The 16,582-nt window shown below is 38.0% G+C and overlaps 1 pseudogene; it reads left to right on the top strand.

Moving 5' to 3' along the window:
• The first annotated feature begins 2,622 nt into the window (after positions 1-2,622).
• On the top strand, positions 2,623-16,274 carry LOC149189059 (receptor-like protein kinase FERONIA; annotated as a pseudogene).
• Positions 16,275-16,582: the final 308 nt, after the last annotated feature.

The following is a 16,582-nucleotide window of genomic DNA, read 5'->3' as shown; positions in this document are numbered from 1 at the left end:
GGAGAGGACAAGAAGGAAGAAGGGCTAAAGACATTCTTCTTATCCCAAAGGACCTCAAAGCAATCCTTGAAGCACAAGAGGTTTGTTGCAAAAGGTTGCTTGAATGAGCTCTTTGTTAATCTTGTTTGAAGTTCTTTTGTTCATTCTGATAATGACAACTTCTACAAGTGAGTCCTCAAATTCTGCTATCTTCACAAGAGTCCTTGATGAAGACATGAAGCAAGACTTGTTCACCATGATGGATATGGTGAGAAATGTATGAGGATGGAAGGAAGAGCATCATACTTAGAGAGCAGTTGAATTCCATGAAGGAAGAGAAGCAGTTGCTTTCTAACAAATTGCAGGAAATGAAGAGACAACTTCATAGTGCAAATATGAACCTGGAAAGGATGCATGAGTTGGAGACACAACTCTTTGTTGCAAGAGAAGCCTTAGTCAAGTATCAGCTTGGAGAAGAGGTAAACAATTCCTGTTTGTATTCAAATTCTTCCAAGAATATTTATATTGGTTCTTTTGAAAAACATACCAGAGGCATAGGGTCCAAGTTAATGTCCAAGATGGGCTATGAAGGAAAAGGCTTGGGCAAACATGCACAGGGTATTTTTGAGCCAATAATAGTTGAGGAAAGGCCTAAGTATTTGGGTATTGGCTATGGACAAGCTTATAGAGAAAGTTCCAAAGCTGCCATGAAGACCATTGAAACAGTTCCAAGAAGGAGTTTCATTGCAAGTCTTCTACCTCAAGAGTGTGAAGATTGTATTCATGGAGAATGCAATAGCTTGAAACATTATTTGCAAGATGCAGGTGTTCATCAGCATACACTTGAACCAGAGAGTTGTGGAAACTCTGAAACCATTGAAGAGGTTGATGGTGTTCCAAAGGGAGCTACTTCTTCATTCAATTCACCTCCTCATGAAGGTAATAAAGGTGAAAGAGAAAGGTATAAATATGGTCCTAATCATATTCCTTTTGATTGTGTAAAGCATGGTAAATTTCCATATAAGCATGGGAAAATAATTGCATGTTCCTTTTGTGGTTTGGATAACCATAATGTTTCTAAATGTTGGAAGAGAATGGCCACATATAGGAAACTTTTGAAGGAAAGGAAGTAAGAAGCCAAAGGTCCATTAGACAAGGCAAATCATGTTGTCAAGAAGATGCACATGTGTTGCACTTACTGCCATAAGTAAGGACATATTGGTGCAAAATGTTGGACTCTGAATCCAATGATGCTTCCATGAAACTTGAAGAAGGTGGAAAGAGAAAATGGCAGGAATGGAAAGAAAGATTCCATGATTAATGTGTTTTAGGATGATTCACATGTTGATGCTGATATGCAGACAAAGGAAGGACCTTTGAAATGGATTGGTAAGAAATGGTTAGAGTTCTTATCCAATTAAGGTTGCATGTCTTTTGAAGATGAATTATATCAAGTCACATCTATTTGCATTTTTTTGTTAATGGGATGCAAGTTGCAGGATTTTACCAAGAAGGTGAATGGAAAAGTTGAGTAGGAGACTCACTTTATTGCTGCAACATTATATTTCATTTCAGCTTCGAAAGTACAACGTGCTTAAGTGAAAGTTGAAAGATAAAATGCATGCATAAGGATGATATGCATAACCACAGGGATGTCGATGATTTCCTTGTATTTGAACATGTATGTGTGATTAACTTGAAGGGTTGACTACTTTGTTGTAAACATGCATGTAATGCAATATTGACTTGACAAGAGTTTTTTTGGTCTCCAAGATGGAGATAATGATGAAGTGTTTCATCTTTGAAAAAGAACTGTAAAATTATTTTTCTACATGCTTGACTTGAAGGGTCAATTGTTTTGAAGACATGTTTTATTGGCTTGTTATATAGTCAATCATTTGTATGCAAATGTAAAGACATGGAGGTGTTCACAAGATGTGAAAATCTGTTTCTTTTGTTGAAGCAGGGGTTTAGGCCATCCAGTTGTTGTCTGTAATCCTGTTGTTGTTAACAGTTGTTATTGACAGTATGTCAAACAGGTGCAAATGAAAATTTTGTGAAGAAGATGTAACTTCACATTGGCTTGAGCCACCTTGGATCAATGATCAAGGAAGAGAAGTTCAAACTACCTTCTGTGACCTTCTCAGCAGGAGTTCTATATGACGTCAAGGAGGAAGACAGTTCTTCCCAGGAGGGCAAGCACATCCAGGAAGGGAGTGTTCAAAAGCTTTGGTTTAGAGGCACTATGCAATGCAAGTGTATGGAGGCTGAAAGAAGAGGGTGACATACTCTCATTTACTGTTCAGATCAGTATATCAGTCTTTTGGAGTCGAAAAGCTTTTTAGTGGGAAGGCGTGATCCAAAATGGATCTAACATAGACTTCTAAGTCTATGAATTTTCCTCACATAGGGAAAATAAAATCATTGGATGATTTTTAAAATAGTCTCATTTCATAGATTGTTTCATTCTGAATCCAATGCAATTTGAACGGGCCAAAACAGACTCTGGACGAAGGAGTTATTGTAAAAAGAAGATTTGCCCAATGTCCTTAGAAAAGGAGGCATTTCTTATTAAATGTGGTCTGGGGGTTAATATTAGCGTTATGCGCTTCCTGGATGCGGGTGCCCAGCAAAAACAGTAAGATGGCGACAGAACGGGACGACATGTGGCCATACCACATGGCCCTCCGTAATCCGACACATCAGTGTAAAAATGGCATTAACACCAACCATAAATGGCATTTAAGTGGGCGTCGTCTTCAACCAATCTGCAACTACTTACCTTGCCTCTACGCAAAGATGACCTCTGGTGATAATCATACCATCGCTCCTGTCCATTATCCTTTGCCTCTGCAATGTCTCTGCCCTCAGGCTGCTGCAGCACCTAGTTCTTGCACTACCACGGGGAGATGCTGCAATCTCCTCTGCTGCATTGATTTAGGCCTGGGAACTCACTTCACTCAAAGCCTGGTTTTCCATTTCGCCTTCCACTCAGCCTTTGCAGCTAGTCCCTCCTCTGAGCCGCCCGCTAATTCTACTGAGCCCTCTCACGCTCATAATTCCTTTGTTCTTCCTTGGCATAACCAATTCAATCCTCGAGAAACCTCAGCCTCCCCACCTGCAAATCCTGAAATCATCACAGTCATGGTGCGCACTTGACATCACATGCGATGTAGACGCGGGGGTAGTCGAGGTGGAAGCACACGCCCCCTGCAATGCCCAACCCTGATTCTGCTACTCCATTCTCCTCCCCATCCATCACTCATTCCCGTGGTCCCTTCTCCGGCACATACCCTGATGCGCGCAGTGGAAAAGGGCAGTCACAGGCCCATGGCATCCAAAGCGCAAATGAAGCTACCCAAACAGAGAATTTCCTCACCCCCCCCCCCCCCCCCCCCCCCCACCACTCTCACCATACCACCCAATTTCGCTTCTAGAGTTCGCTGATTCGGCTGGAAATCTTAGCCACGGTTAACATAACCTTCAATGAAGATACTAGTTTGCAGGCTGAGCGGGATGCTCAGACCCACGACTGTAGAATAGGGAAAAGGAACAACGACACAAAGCAGAAGGTAGCTAAGAGGAACAGGGATTATAGTGAACTAGGAAAGCAACAGAAGGCAGGGAAAATTGATATTCTGCATGGCAAGGAGCTGCTTGGAAGCGAGAATGCCGTTGAGGGCAGAGCGGGTGGCACGAAGGCTGCTGGTGGCACCCCGGACGACACATCAAGCATGCATGCAGCGGAGGGCAGCTCAGCAGGCATTCAAACAACAAGTGGCATCCCGCGCGACACGTCAGCAGAGGATGAGTACGCGTGTTGCATTATGGAAGAGCCAAACCCATACGACATTGAGGGGGTACCTTGCATGGTCAAAGTGCCCAATCCATATGTATAGTTGCCAGGTGTCGCCTTGCAGATTAACAGAGGTTTTACAAGCTAATTGTTTGAAGTTTTTACTCCTGCTTTTTCAAACTTTCTGGTATGTCTTAATTGATTTTGAACTAGGACCCCTATGTGGGTTTTTTGTTGTAATCTCACTCGGACTGGTTTCCCCTCGAAGGGAAGTCAAGTTTCTTTTTTTGACAATTATGACATAACGCTGTTACGCACCGCAGAGTCCGGAGCCTCGATTTATTATTATTTTGATTATTTTCAATAGAATAGTTTTACTTAGAAAAAAATAATATTAGCCTTATGCGCTAAAAACCCTTTGTTAAGCACTAAACCTTTATAAAGTGCATTTTACATTGAAATTCGGATAAAGCACGTGGGCAGTAGCGGCCAGGCGGATCCGAAGAAATTATAGAAATCGAGCTAAAACCTTTTGAGTTCCGAGAGGAAGGCGGTAAACGGTATTTCAGGCAAGCACCAGGCAATAAATGGCAGTGGAAGGGTTGAACCTGATTCCATTCAGCAGCGGACACGTAGTAGCGAGGAGGAGAGAGGAAACCTCTTTTTTAGGTAGTTAATCCCCGTGCAAGTTGTGCACCCGAAATGACTATCAGCCGTTGGATTAGAGATCACGGATCAACGGCGAAGATTGAGCGGATTGTTTACCGTTTTGGGTTTAGTGCATCAGATTAAAATATAGATCAACAATTGTGATTGAATCAATGATTGCTAATCGGGAAGGTTGAAGGACCAAGACCTGTGACCATGTGACTTGCCGATATGCAATACGCTGATGCGATAGTGCCGATAAAGAGATTGCGATAGCGATCGGATCGCAACATAAAGGAGCCATTCACTGAGCAATTGCGATATGCGATCAGACCCAAACCTGATAAGGATTATAGACGCGATTTCATAACATTTGGAATCTGGAATTGTAGATTTTCTTTGTATTTTCTGTGTATTGGGTTTTTTGGCCATACGCCTATGTGATTGCAATTTGCGATAGAATGGCGGACTCGATGGGTTTATAGATGCAATTGCATATATTTGAAGTCTGATTAAATGCTCCATGATGTGTTTTTCGTCAGTTTGCCTGTGTATTTCGTTATGTGTCTATTTTTGGGATTTCTGCACAGGAAGGCCAAACCACCGAGTTTCCTGTGTCGTCGGTTCATTTCCATTGGAAACAGTCCATCGCACCTATGCCACAATATGCGTGGACATTTCTGTAACAAGAATGCATACAAAGCACGAAGAGACAGAGCCAGAAAGGGAATGATTCCTCATGATTGGGGACAGAGGAACCAATGGAAGCCACAGAGTCGGAGGATTCCTCAAAGGCTAGAGAGCCAAGCGAAGAAGCTGTTAGTGTCAGTCTTTGCGGTCTTCCTCCAGTGATCAAACGTGCTCTTACAAAGTGATTTTAAGGTGTCGAGGTCAAATTTTTTCATTTCAGTGAGTCTTCAAGCAATATTTGGTCACTAGGTATTAGGTCTAGGGTTTTCTTTTACTCTTGTCAAAGTTGTCCAAATGTCGGTCCATGTCACCATTCAGCTGAGTGTACCATCATTCAGAGGGTTGTCATCATCATGTCAAGTTCCACTGGGTCATATTACACCTTGTTCATGCTTCAGTTGTGCCTAGGTAAGGTTCATTTCCCTCTCCTAGGGTTTTGAAGGCAATTTCTCTTGGATGGTCAAATCATCAGCAAAACTTGTATCTTGATGTTCATGCACCTTCCCCTATCCTTAATGTACCTTTTTAAACACTTCCCACCACTGATATCCCTCAAATTCCTCATTTTTGCACAAACCCTAGTTTCTTGCTACAACTTGACAATTTTCTAGGCTAGGCCTGCGTTTTGCCCTTTTGGACCCCTTCCCCTCACTCAATATTTTAAATTCCACTTTCCTCTACTTCCTAACATCCCTCCCTACTTATCAAAATTTTCTCAAGAATTTGGAAGCCCCTTATTCCCTTCATTTCACTTCAATTCGACAAATCCCCTGTTCCACACATTGGGATAGGTTTTACTCCAATGATGTTTATGATAAATAAAAGATGAATTTGGGAAAAATGAGAGAGGTTTTTGTCCACAATAGGCCAAGGAAGAAAAACCTCCTTTACTTTTTACACAGGTGTTATGGTTTTAGAGAAATGTCAAAAATACAGTTGCCTTGGGAGAATTGATGTACCTCTGAAGTGACCTTGGGAAAATCAAGTTTTCTCCTAGCTTTGTTGGCAAAATGACTTACTTGATGAGTCAAATGATAACTATGGACCTATGGCAGAACCCACACTGGATGAAAATCAAAATATTCATGTGGTTGGTGCATCATAAGAAAATTCTGACTTGGGATAACCTTTAGAGAAGAGGTGTAGCAGGCCCATCCAGATGCTAGTTATGTGAATTACAGGAAGAAACAATGGAACACCTTCTCAATCTTTGCCCTTTCACCTCCACCTTGTGGAATTGGGTGGCTTCAATCTTCAGACAAATGGATAGGGACATTTTTAGCATCACTGGAACTTTGAAGAACTGGAGGAGAAACTTCTCTGATTATGAAATAACCAACAAAGCTTGGACTCTGGTTCCAGGCTTTCTAATCTGGGATGTTTGGAAAGAACGCAACAATAGGATTTTCAAGAATAGAATGGCCTCATCCCAGAGCATCATAGCTCAGATCATTAGACAACTCAAAGAGACTGTAGGCATCCTTATAAAGAAACCCCCCGAGAACCCACCTCAAGACCAGGATGTTCAAATACTTTTGCATCTGGATCTTCAGGTGCCTTTCACCCAGGGCATAAGCAAGATTGTTAGTCACATAACAACAGATAAGGACTTCTGGCAACCTCCTCCGCATGGATTTTTGAAATTCAATATAGATGGAGCCTCTAAAGGAAACCCTGGGGTGGCTGGTTATGGCGGAGTCATAAGAGATGAGCAAGGATACATAAAAATCATCTTTCATAGTTATTTGGGGAAAGCCACTAATAATATGGCAGAACTCATGGCCCTAGAGCAATGCCTAGAAATCTTAATTGAATCAAATTTGCATAACACCATCATCGAAGCTGACTCTGAATTGATAATCAATTCGGTCAAGAAAATATGCAATGGCACAACACCAGAAAGAGTGTCGAAACACTGGCAGTTATTGCAGGTATATCAACGTATCCAATCCCACCTGAAAACACTGAGAACCCTCAATTTTGTTCATGTTCGTAGAACTGCTAACAGGCTAGCAGATCGGTTGGCGAATGAAGGGGTACTCTATTCAAAAAGTAATAGAAGATATAATTGGATGTCGACTCCCCTAGGAAAATTGTGTGAAGACTATCATCAACAGGCTAACATAGACCAGGAGTACTTTCAAAGCTTGAGAAATAAGCAAAGCAAAGACTAATGGAAACTGAAGAAAGAGGACCATTCACAGGGAAGAAGCAGAAGGTAAACAACGGGCAGGTTGGAAGGTTCTTGACCAAAGATGGCCTGGATCTCTATCATCCTATGGATTTTGGGCCGGAAAATACGCGTAGGTTAACTCTACAATCGGACCCAAAAAAATATAGATTGGTGGCCTATTCTTTCTTTGGGTCCGAAAGAAATGTTAAAGGGTGGGCTATTTACTGAGATCGCTGCCATCCTACGTATTTCGGGCGTAAATATGCTCGATCTTTAATTTTCAAACCAGACCCGAAATTTTATAGTGAGGGGGCTTATGTATTTTTCGGATCTGTAAGAGAGGTTAAAAAGGGGGCTAGTTGCCATGATCCCTTTGGTTCTCCTCCATCCTATGGATTTCGGGTGGAGAAACTGCACGATTGATAATTCCTCATTTAGACCTGAAAAAGTTTAGAAAGGCGGCCTAAGGTCCTCTTTGGGTCTGTAAGAAGAGTTAAAGTGAGGGATAGGTGTCAGCCTGAAATTAACGCGTGACCGTTGGATCTTGGAAGGTTGGATCGCACGGTCTTCGGGATAACAAGTTAATTAATAGTTTATGGTTGGTCTTTTGTTGAAGTTTTGTGGGCCATCGGATCTGTGGGCCCGTCCTCAAAGGCGTTCAGTTTTCTATTTTGATGCACGACAGTCTGACTAACAGGCTCCTTTGTAGTCTTGTTCGGGCTTTTCTTGGTTTTTGAAGTTTGTTTCGGTGTTTTTGACAGCCCGACTGCTGTTGAATTTTCACAGAGTGGGTGCAACTTTATGTACATTATGTATTTTACTAGTTTAATAGAAGATCGCAATCTTACGTGAACAAAAAAAAGAATTTACATGGATTTTAATAATTAAATAAATACTTTGTTTTTTTATACAAACTAAAAAATTAACAACAAATTTAATATATATATATATATATATAACAATTAAAATCATAATCATGTATTTCCTACTTTAAATCATTACAAAATCAATTTCAAAAAACCCATAATTCAACAAATACATGTTTTAAATTGTGTACGTATGATTCAACAAATATTATTGTGGGCACTTACTCCTCAATTCTTGAGAAGAATATATGCGGCTCTCTCTTGAAATCTGCAAACTCGAGTACATGGATGGCTCTACATAATCAGGGAACTATAGATACGATTTTGACCTAAAGTAACTTGTAACTCGGTACCATGTGAATTGATACAACCCTTCTACTTAAAATTAAATTCCATTAATGGTGACAGAAACCTGCATCAACGCAACCAACACATGGACGAAGAAACACTATGAATATTCAAGTTATAGCTTTGCAGTTGTTAGAAGCTAGGAATCAACAGACATGTCTTGTCAAATAAAGTATGCAAATGATTAAACGATCTGACGACTGCAATGAATCATTACGAAATAAGGGCGGAGCTCCCTTGACCAATCACAATCCAAAAAATTTGAATTAATATATATATATATATATTAATAAAATTAACATTATATATTTTCGTTTGATTTTTGGTCAAAGAGTAACTATTGCAAGTTCAACGCATTATAAAATGCGTTATACCCATTATTATCCCATGCGGTAGGGATAATAATAGATACTAACTATTGCAATTCAACAACTTTCACACTCCTCTAGACATGGGAATAGATTTGGATGCAGGGGTACAACAATTGGAGGTCACATTAAATTCCAAACTCATTCCTCTTCTATGTCGTCAATGATGGTATTTGGGCCGAGACTTCAGGACTTTTGTAGACATGAACACAACTTCTTATAAGTCAGCCTTTTTCTCTAAACAATGTATATGAAAAGTGATATGTTGGTTCTATATTTCCAACTTGCCATTTGTGAAAAGTTTGAAGAAGAAAGGACACATTATTGCTCCTATTGCTTAGTTGAAATATACATTTTTTACACAAGTGCAGCATTATGCCCACGAAACAAAAAACTGGTCTACTTGCACCTTCATGACCATCCACGATTTTATCGTTCCATCCATCCTCTCCCAATTTTCTTTTGGCATTTCTTCTTTTTCTAGTATGTTGTCCGATTTTTTTTGGTTGCATCCCACACGCCCCCATTTCCTTTTGAATATGATAAGAAATCGTTATTGTGCCCTGGGTTTCCACATTATATATGTATATATAAAAACAAAAGGTATATACCACATGAGCGCTGGCTAAAAGTCATAACTTGTATATATACCATTGTCACTGCCACCGTTTTTTCGAAGATATTGAGCCACTATTGGTGATGGACCTTGAAATGAACGGTTGGACTTTCTTTCGTCATGAATGCACACCATCAACATATTGAAATTTTATATATATACTTTTATTAAAAGTGAATATGAAATATCCCACATGCGGTGTGAAATTATAAGAAACTATGTATACATGGTTTGATGGCACCATGATTTGGTGTGAAGTTATATCAGGCTATGTATGAACTATACAAGATGACTCATGTCTCCTCTCAACATTGAAATTTTATATATAACTTTTAATTTCAATATAACTTTATTAAAAGTGAATATGAAATATCCTACATGCGGTGTGAAGTTATAAGAAACTATGTATACATGCTTTTATATATACCTTTATTAAAAGTGAATATGAAATATCCTACATGCACCTTTATTAAAAGTGAATATGAAATATCCTACATGCCGTGTGAAGTTATAAGAAATTATGTATACATGCTTTGATGGCACTGTGATTTGGTGACTTGGTGTGAAGTTATATCACAATATGTACCTTTATTAAAAGTGAATATGAAATATCCTACATGCACCTTTATTAAAAGTGAATATGAAATATCCTACATGCCGTGTGAGGTTATAAGAAACTATGTATACATGCTTTGATGGCACTGTGATTTGGTGACTTGGTGTGAAGTTATATCACAATATGTACCTTTATTAAAAGTGAATATGAAATATCCTACATGCGGTGTGAAGTTATAAGAAACTATGCATACATGCTTTGATGGCACCGTGATTTGGTGATGTGGTGTGAAGTTATATCACACTATGTATAAACTATGTTCGATGGAATTGTAATTTGATGACTCATGTCTACTCTTGACATTATATGGGTGTTGGATAAAGTAGACATTATATGGGTGTTCGATTTTGGCATCACCATAGTTGTGGGTTCGCATTGTCATTGGGGAGTTTGATGGCACTGTGATTTGGTGACTTGGTGTGAAGTTATATCACACTGCTTATCAACTTGGTGTGAAGTTATATCGCACTGTGTATAAATTATGTTTGATGGAATTGTAATTCGATGACTCATGTCTGCTCTTGGTGTGAAGTTATATCACATTGCGTATCGACTTGGTGTGAAGTTATATCACACTGCGTATAAATTATCTTTAATGGAATTGTAATTCGATGACTCATGTCTACTCTTGACATTATATGGGTGCTCGATTTTGGCATCACCATAGTTGGGTTCACATTGCATTTCCCAATGGGTTCGCATTGTCATTGGGGAGTTTGATGGCACTGTGATTTGGTGTGAAGTTATATCACACTGCATATAAACTATGTTCAATAGAATTGTAATTGGATGAATCATGTCCACTCTTGACATTATATGGGTGCTTGATTTTGGCATCACACATGACATTATATGGGTGCTCGATTTTGGCATCACCATAGTTGGGTTCACATTGCATTTCCCAATGACAAGAGGTGTGAAAGATATAATAAATTTTACATCATATTGATTGAACATAACACATGGAACCTATTGTGGATTTGCATTTGAACATAACACATGGAACTTGTTGTGGGTTCGCATTGCATTCCCCCACTGACAAGAGGTGTGAAGGTATAATAAATTCTACATCATAATGAATGATTCATTAACACAATATATGGGACTGGTTACCCAATGACAAGAGGTGTGAAAGGTATAATAAAATTTACATCATAATGACTGAACATAACACATAGGACTCATAACACATGGGGCTGGTTCCCCTAATGATAAGAGGTGTGAAAGCTATAATAAATTTTACATCATAATGATTGAACATAACACATGGGACTAGTTGTGGGTTCACATTGCATTCCCCCAATGACAAGAGGTGTGAAAGGTATAATAAATTTTACATCATAATGACTGAACATAACACATGGGACTAGTTGTGGGTTCACATTGCATTCCCCCAATGACAAGAGGTGCGAAAGGTATAATAAATTTTACATCATAAAGGATGAACATGAAATAAAATATTTTAAAACAAAGGTTGTCCAAAACCATGAATGAACATGAAATTGAACATCATAACGAATGAACATAAAAGTGGTTGAGAGTTAGAAATAAAATATTTGACATGAAAACGAATGAACATAAAAGTGGTTGAGAGTTAGAAATAAAATATTTGACATGAAAACGAATGAACGTAAAAGTTGTTGAGAGTTAGAAATTAAATATTTTAAAGCAAAGGTTGTCCAAAACCATGAATAACTATAACGAATGAATATGAAAGTGATTGAGAGTTAGAAATAAGTTTAGAAATAAAATATTTTAAAACCAAAACCATGAATAATCATAATGAATGAACATGAAAGTGGTTAAGAGTTAGAAATAAGTTTAGAAATAAAATATTTTAAAACAAAGGTTGCCCAAAACCATGAATAATCATAATGAATGAACATGAAAGTGGTTGAGAGTTAGAAATAAAATATTTTAAAACAAAGGTTGTCCAAAACCATGAATAATGAATATGATGAGGCACAACTTTTTACAATAGATCCATCTATTAATTAGCAATTGCATCGAGAGGTGCAAAGGAATGTCAAAAGGAGGATTCGAGGAATTTGGAAGTTCATAACATACCCTGTAAATGGATGAATTGTGCATTTGAGGACCAGAGTTTTTGAATTCTCTACCTAGATTGCATTCTTGAATGCAGTCATTATTTCCAATGTTGACTCCCCAAGTCAAACAAAGTTCATAGATGCATGTGTCCTCGCATTCTCACACGATTCCTGGTAATAAATGGTTTCAATGTCGGGCGTTAAGTCCCACAAAACATTGTAGATGTCGAGCACTCTAAATAGCCGTTAGCTTGACTTTTTTCTCATGGCCACGTATTCCCCAACAACCAGAAGCTTCATTGTAGGGCCCTTCACGACCTTGGCGAAAAGAAGTCCCAAACGTTATTAAGCCTTGAACAAATTCTCGTCATAGATCCATTTCTCGTAGACGACTAAAATCCTCACCGCAATTCTCATGGAGCATATCCTCGTGACAATTTAGAGTTGTGACGAGAGGAACACTATGCACCAATCACTCATGATAAAAAAATGATATTTTTAAATGATTTGTACCAAGTTTCGTTGCACGAAAAAGGAAAACAATTGTGACGATAGGAGAAACATTGAGATATGTGACAACATTTACACCATCCACTCATTCATCAAACTCGATACAGATAATGTATTGAATGACTTTGTGTTCCGTTGGAAAATCCTCATCCACAAGATTACATGACCCACAACCTGTACGTGATCTACAAATAGGCAACAAAAGCCACACACATCTCCCCCGATTTTAATCATATAGTTTTTAAGTAGAGGAGAACCCAATACTGAGGGTTTGCCTTCATAACAAGAAAAGGGGTGTTTTTGCAGCACAAGGAGAGCTCTCCTACAATACAATGACCATGGAGCACATGATGATTCCTGGAGAAGTGATCCTTCAAGAGGTATCTTTTCTAAACGTTACTGATTACTCTGCAATCTTGGTCGATGAGGCATCTAAGTTGATAGGCAATAAAGTATCCCCTCTTTATCTCTTTGCATATGTTGCAGCAACCGCCAAGATTCAGGAATCAATCTATACCATTTTAGTAGAAGCATCCAAATGTCTAGAGGAAACCAACAAAACCATGTCACTCTTCTTCTTTGAGGAATGGTTTTGATATAATTCTTCTAAATTATATCAAAAATGAAGGAAAGGTAGAGCTTTTAAAACGAATCCCTTGCTGCATTGGTTAGGTGGCACTAGAATCAGTCCCATCGGAGGAGTAGGAGTAAGTAGCTTTTAAACCGACCTTCATTATTAGTGGAAAATGACACATTATATTTATTTTTAATTCTTTTATAAATAATTTATTATATTTAATGATTAAAGCATATAAGGTTAACATATATGTGATTAAATACGTAATTAAAAGTAACAATTTGAACAAATATTTAAATTGAATAAAATATAGTTAATTATTGAATATTGTATTTATCATAATAAATGTTTAAAATAATTAATTAAGGGATCACCCCGTGCTCTTGCTATCCCCAATGTTGATGGTTTGAAAAATGAAGGAAAGGTGTTATTTAAAAATAAATTCTAGCCAAATACTTGAAAATGGATTGCATTTCGAGTGCTGAAAAACTTAATGAGTTATGCTTTCCAAAAATAGATGTGTTTGCCTAATTTCATGGTTCCTATTCAATCAAATTTGTACATGATTGGATTCTGGTTCCTATTCAACCAAATTTGTACATGATTGGATTCAACTTTTAGTTAAATTGACAGTATTGCCATTGTCACTATTTTATGATAATCGAAGATACAAGAATAGGAAAATTCTCATTATTGGATTTTATTTTTGTTGGTAAATATGAAGATCTATCATGAGTCAAGACAAACTGGTTAACTACTAAAACCGCCTAAGTCTCGATTCTCTCTCTCTGAGCTAAAATTCAGAGCTCTGCCTTCGACTATCCTTAACTCTTGACTATTGAGCTACTTCACGATGCCTTCGAGTAGACATGCCTATGCCTTTTTCAGGCTTTGATCCTCTGTGAAAGCCACTCCTCATAGTTGACTGTATTAATTAGGTTAACTTCCTTGCTAATCATTAGCTCTCTATGTATAAGTCTCTATGTTGTGGTCTCTTTTCTCATTATTAAACACTTGGAACGAAAGCATGAACACAAGGACATCAAGCTGCAGTTTGATCAAATTTTATTAGTACTACAAAAATATATATATATATTGATTTTTGTGAATAATGGAGAAATGTTATGCATTATTTTCTAGCAGTAAAGATCTGAACTTTGTTGTTTCTATTTTTAATAACTAATTCTTATCATGATGTGGCATGCATGTACATCTTGAATGATCAACTTGAGAGTAATACAAGTAATGTAGTTGACTTACAATTGTCGAACAAAAATCCTTCAGTTATGAGGCCATGAGCAGGGATTTGTTTTGTGAAAGTCACCTAGGACTTGAACATGGCCCCAAATGCAAGCATAAGCACACATGTCCCACGATGGGCAAACATGTTTCCATGAAGATATGAACCCTGTTAGGGACAATAACGACTCCCTACTTTCACTGAACTGACAACTCTCCATTGACTAGTTTGTAGCATTCTAGAAATACATGTCTCCTTATTATATATATGTATGTATGTGGAAGTTCAGAGTTTGATTTGAGGGGAAATAATTTTAGTTCCTGAAATACTTAGTCAATATTTTCTATTCATTTATAAATATGTTTGGAATAGGTTTTTGGAATAAAATCCAAATATAATAAGTACCAGTGCTTACAAGGGCTTGGTTCTAATGTGATTCCTTCTTCAAGTTCTAGTAGCAGCAACAAAGGTAAAGGTCCTATGATTGGGGGAGTTTTTGGAGGGATTCTTGCACTAGCGCTTCTTCTTGCTATCTTTTACTTTGTTCATCAACATTGTAGTGGGTCAGCTGGTGACAAGTAACCTAGATGGTTTCCCCTACCACTCTATGGTGGTAATTCACACACCATTGGGAGAAAAGTTTCAACTACTTCTGGAAAGAGTGGTATTGGGAGCTTTGTGTCATCTGCACCTTCCAGTTTTTGCAGACATTTTACCTTTTCAGAGATACAAGAGGCTACCAAAAACTTTGATGAATCACAAATTCTTGGTGTTGGTGGTTTTGGGAAAGTTTATGAAGGAGAGATTGATGGTGGTTATGTCAAGGTTGCAGTTAAGAGAGGAAACCCGCTAGCAGAAAAAGGTATCCATGAATTCCAAACATAAATAGAGATGCTTTCTAAGCTCAGGCATCGCCATTTGGTGTATCTTATTGGTTAATGTGAAGAAAATTGTGAGATGATTTTAGTTTATGATTACATGGCCAATGGACCATTGCAAGGACCCTTATATGGTAACAAAAATTTGACTCCTTTGTCATGGAAGAAAATATTAGAAATCTATATTGGGGTTGCTCAAGGTATTCATTATCTTCACATAGGAGTTGCTCAAACCATCATACATTGGCATGTCAAGACCAAAAATATACTTCTTGATGAAAACTTAGTTGCAAAGGTTTAATAATTTGGACTATAAAAAACGGGCCCAACTCTTGACCATACTCAAGTTAGCACTGTGGTCAAAGTTGGCTTTGGATACCTAGACCCAAAATATTATCGTAGGCATCAACTTACTGAAAAGTCAAATGTTTATTCATTTGGTGTTGTGTTGTTTGAGGTGTTGTGTGCTCGACCTGTTATTAATCCTTCTCTTCCTAGAGAACACATAATCATTATTGAATGGGCACTGCATTACCAGAGAAAGGGAATTGTGGAACAAATTATAGATCCTAGTTTGAAAGGTAAATTAAATCTTGAGTCCCTTAAGAAGTATGGGGAGGCAACTAAAAAGTGGCTTGCGGAGCAAGGGATTGAAAGGCCAGCTATGGGAGATGTGCTTTGGAACCTAGATTTTTCTTTACAGCTCCAAGAAACTGCAATAGAGAATAATCGGTTGATGACAACACAAATAAATTTGTGGATATCTCTCCTGACTACAAATCAAACAACATAGAAACTTATGCTGTTGATGGACCCAACACTGTGATAAGCACCAGAGGCCATAATTTGGCAAGTGAGAACTTGGATGATGTAAATCCAAGTGTCATTTTTCCCTAACTGGTGAATCCACAAGAGAGGTAATTGAATTGGCATGTAGTACTTTCATGTTTATCTATTGGTTGTAGTACATAGAACCAAAAAGTTTCACAAAACATGGCAGCAATAATCAGGTAATTGAAAATTTTCAGTGTTTTATCAAATACCTAATTTAATATAATATTCATGGCATCTAAAGTGGTTGTTGTTAATATTAAAATATTTCAATGGGATAAATAGATGTAAGGGTTCGTTTGCTTTCTTTGTGAATGTTATATGAGAACTCTTTGCATATGTTGCAACAACCGCCCAGATTTAGGAATCAATGTATACCATTTTAGTAGAAGCATCCA

This window comes from Pinus tabuliformis, chromosome 3_1, assembly GCF_031772625.1.
Source record: "Pinus tabuliformis cultivar Carrire ecotype Pingquan chromosome 3_1, CPIR1, whole genome shotgun sequence".
NCBI classification, from domain to species: domain Eukaryota; kingdom Viridiplantae; phylum Streptophyta; class Pinopsida; order Pinales; family Pinaceae; genus Pinus; species Pinus tabuliformis.
The sequence above is the reverse complement of the archived record's forward strand: the minus strand, read 5'-3'. Positions and strand labels throughout refer to the sequence as shown.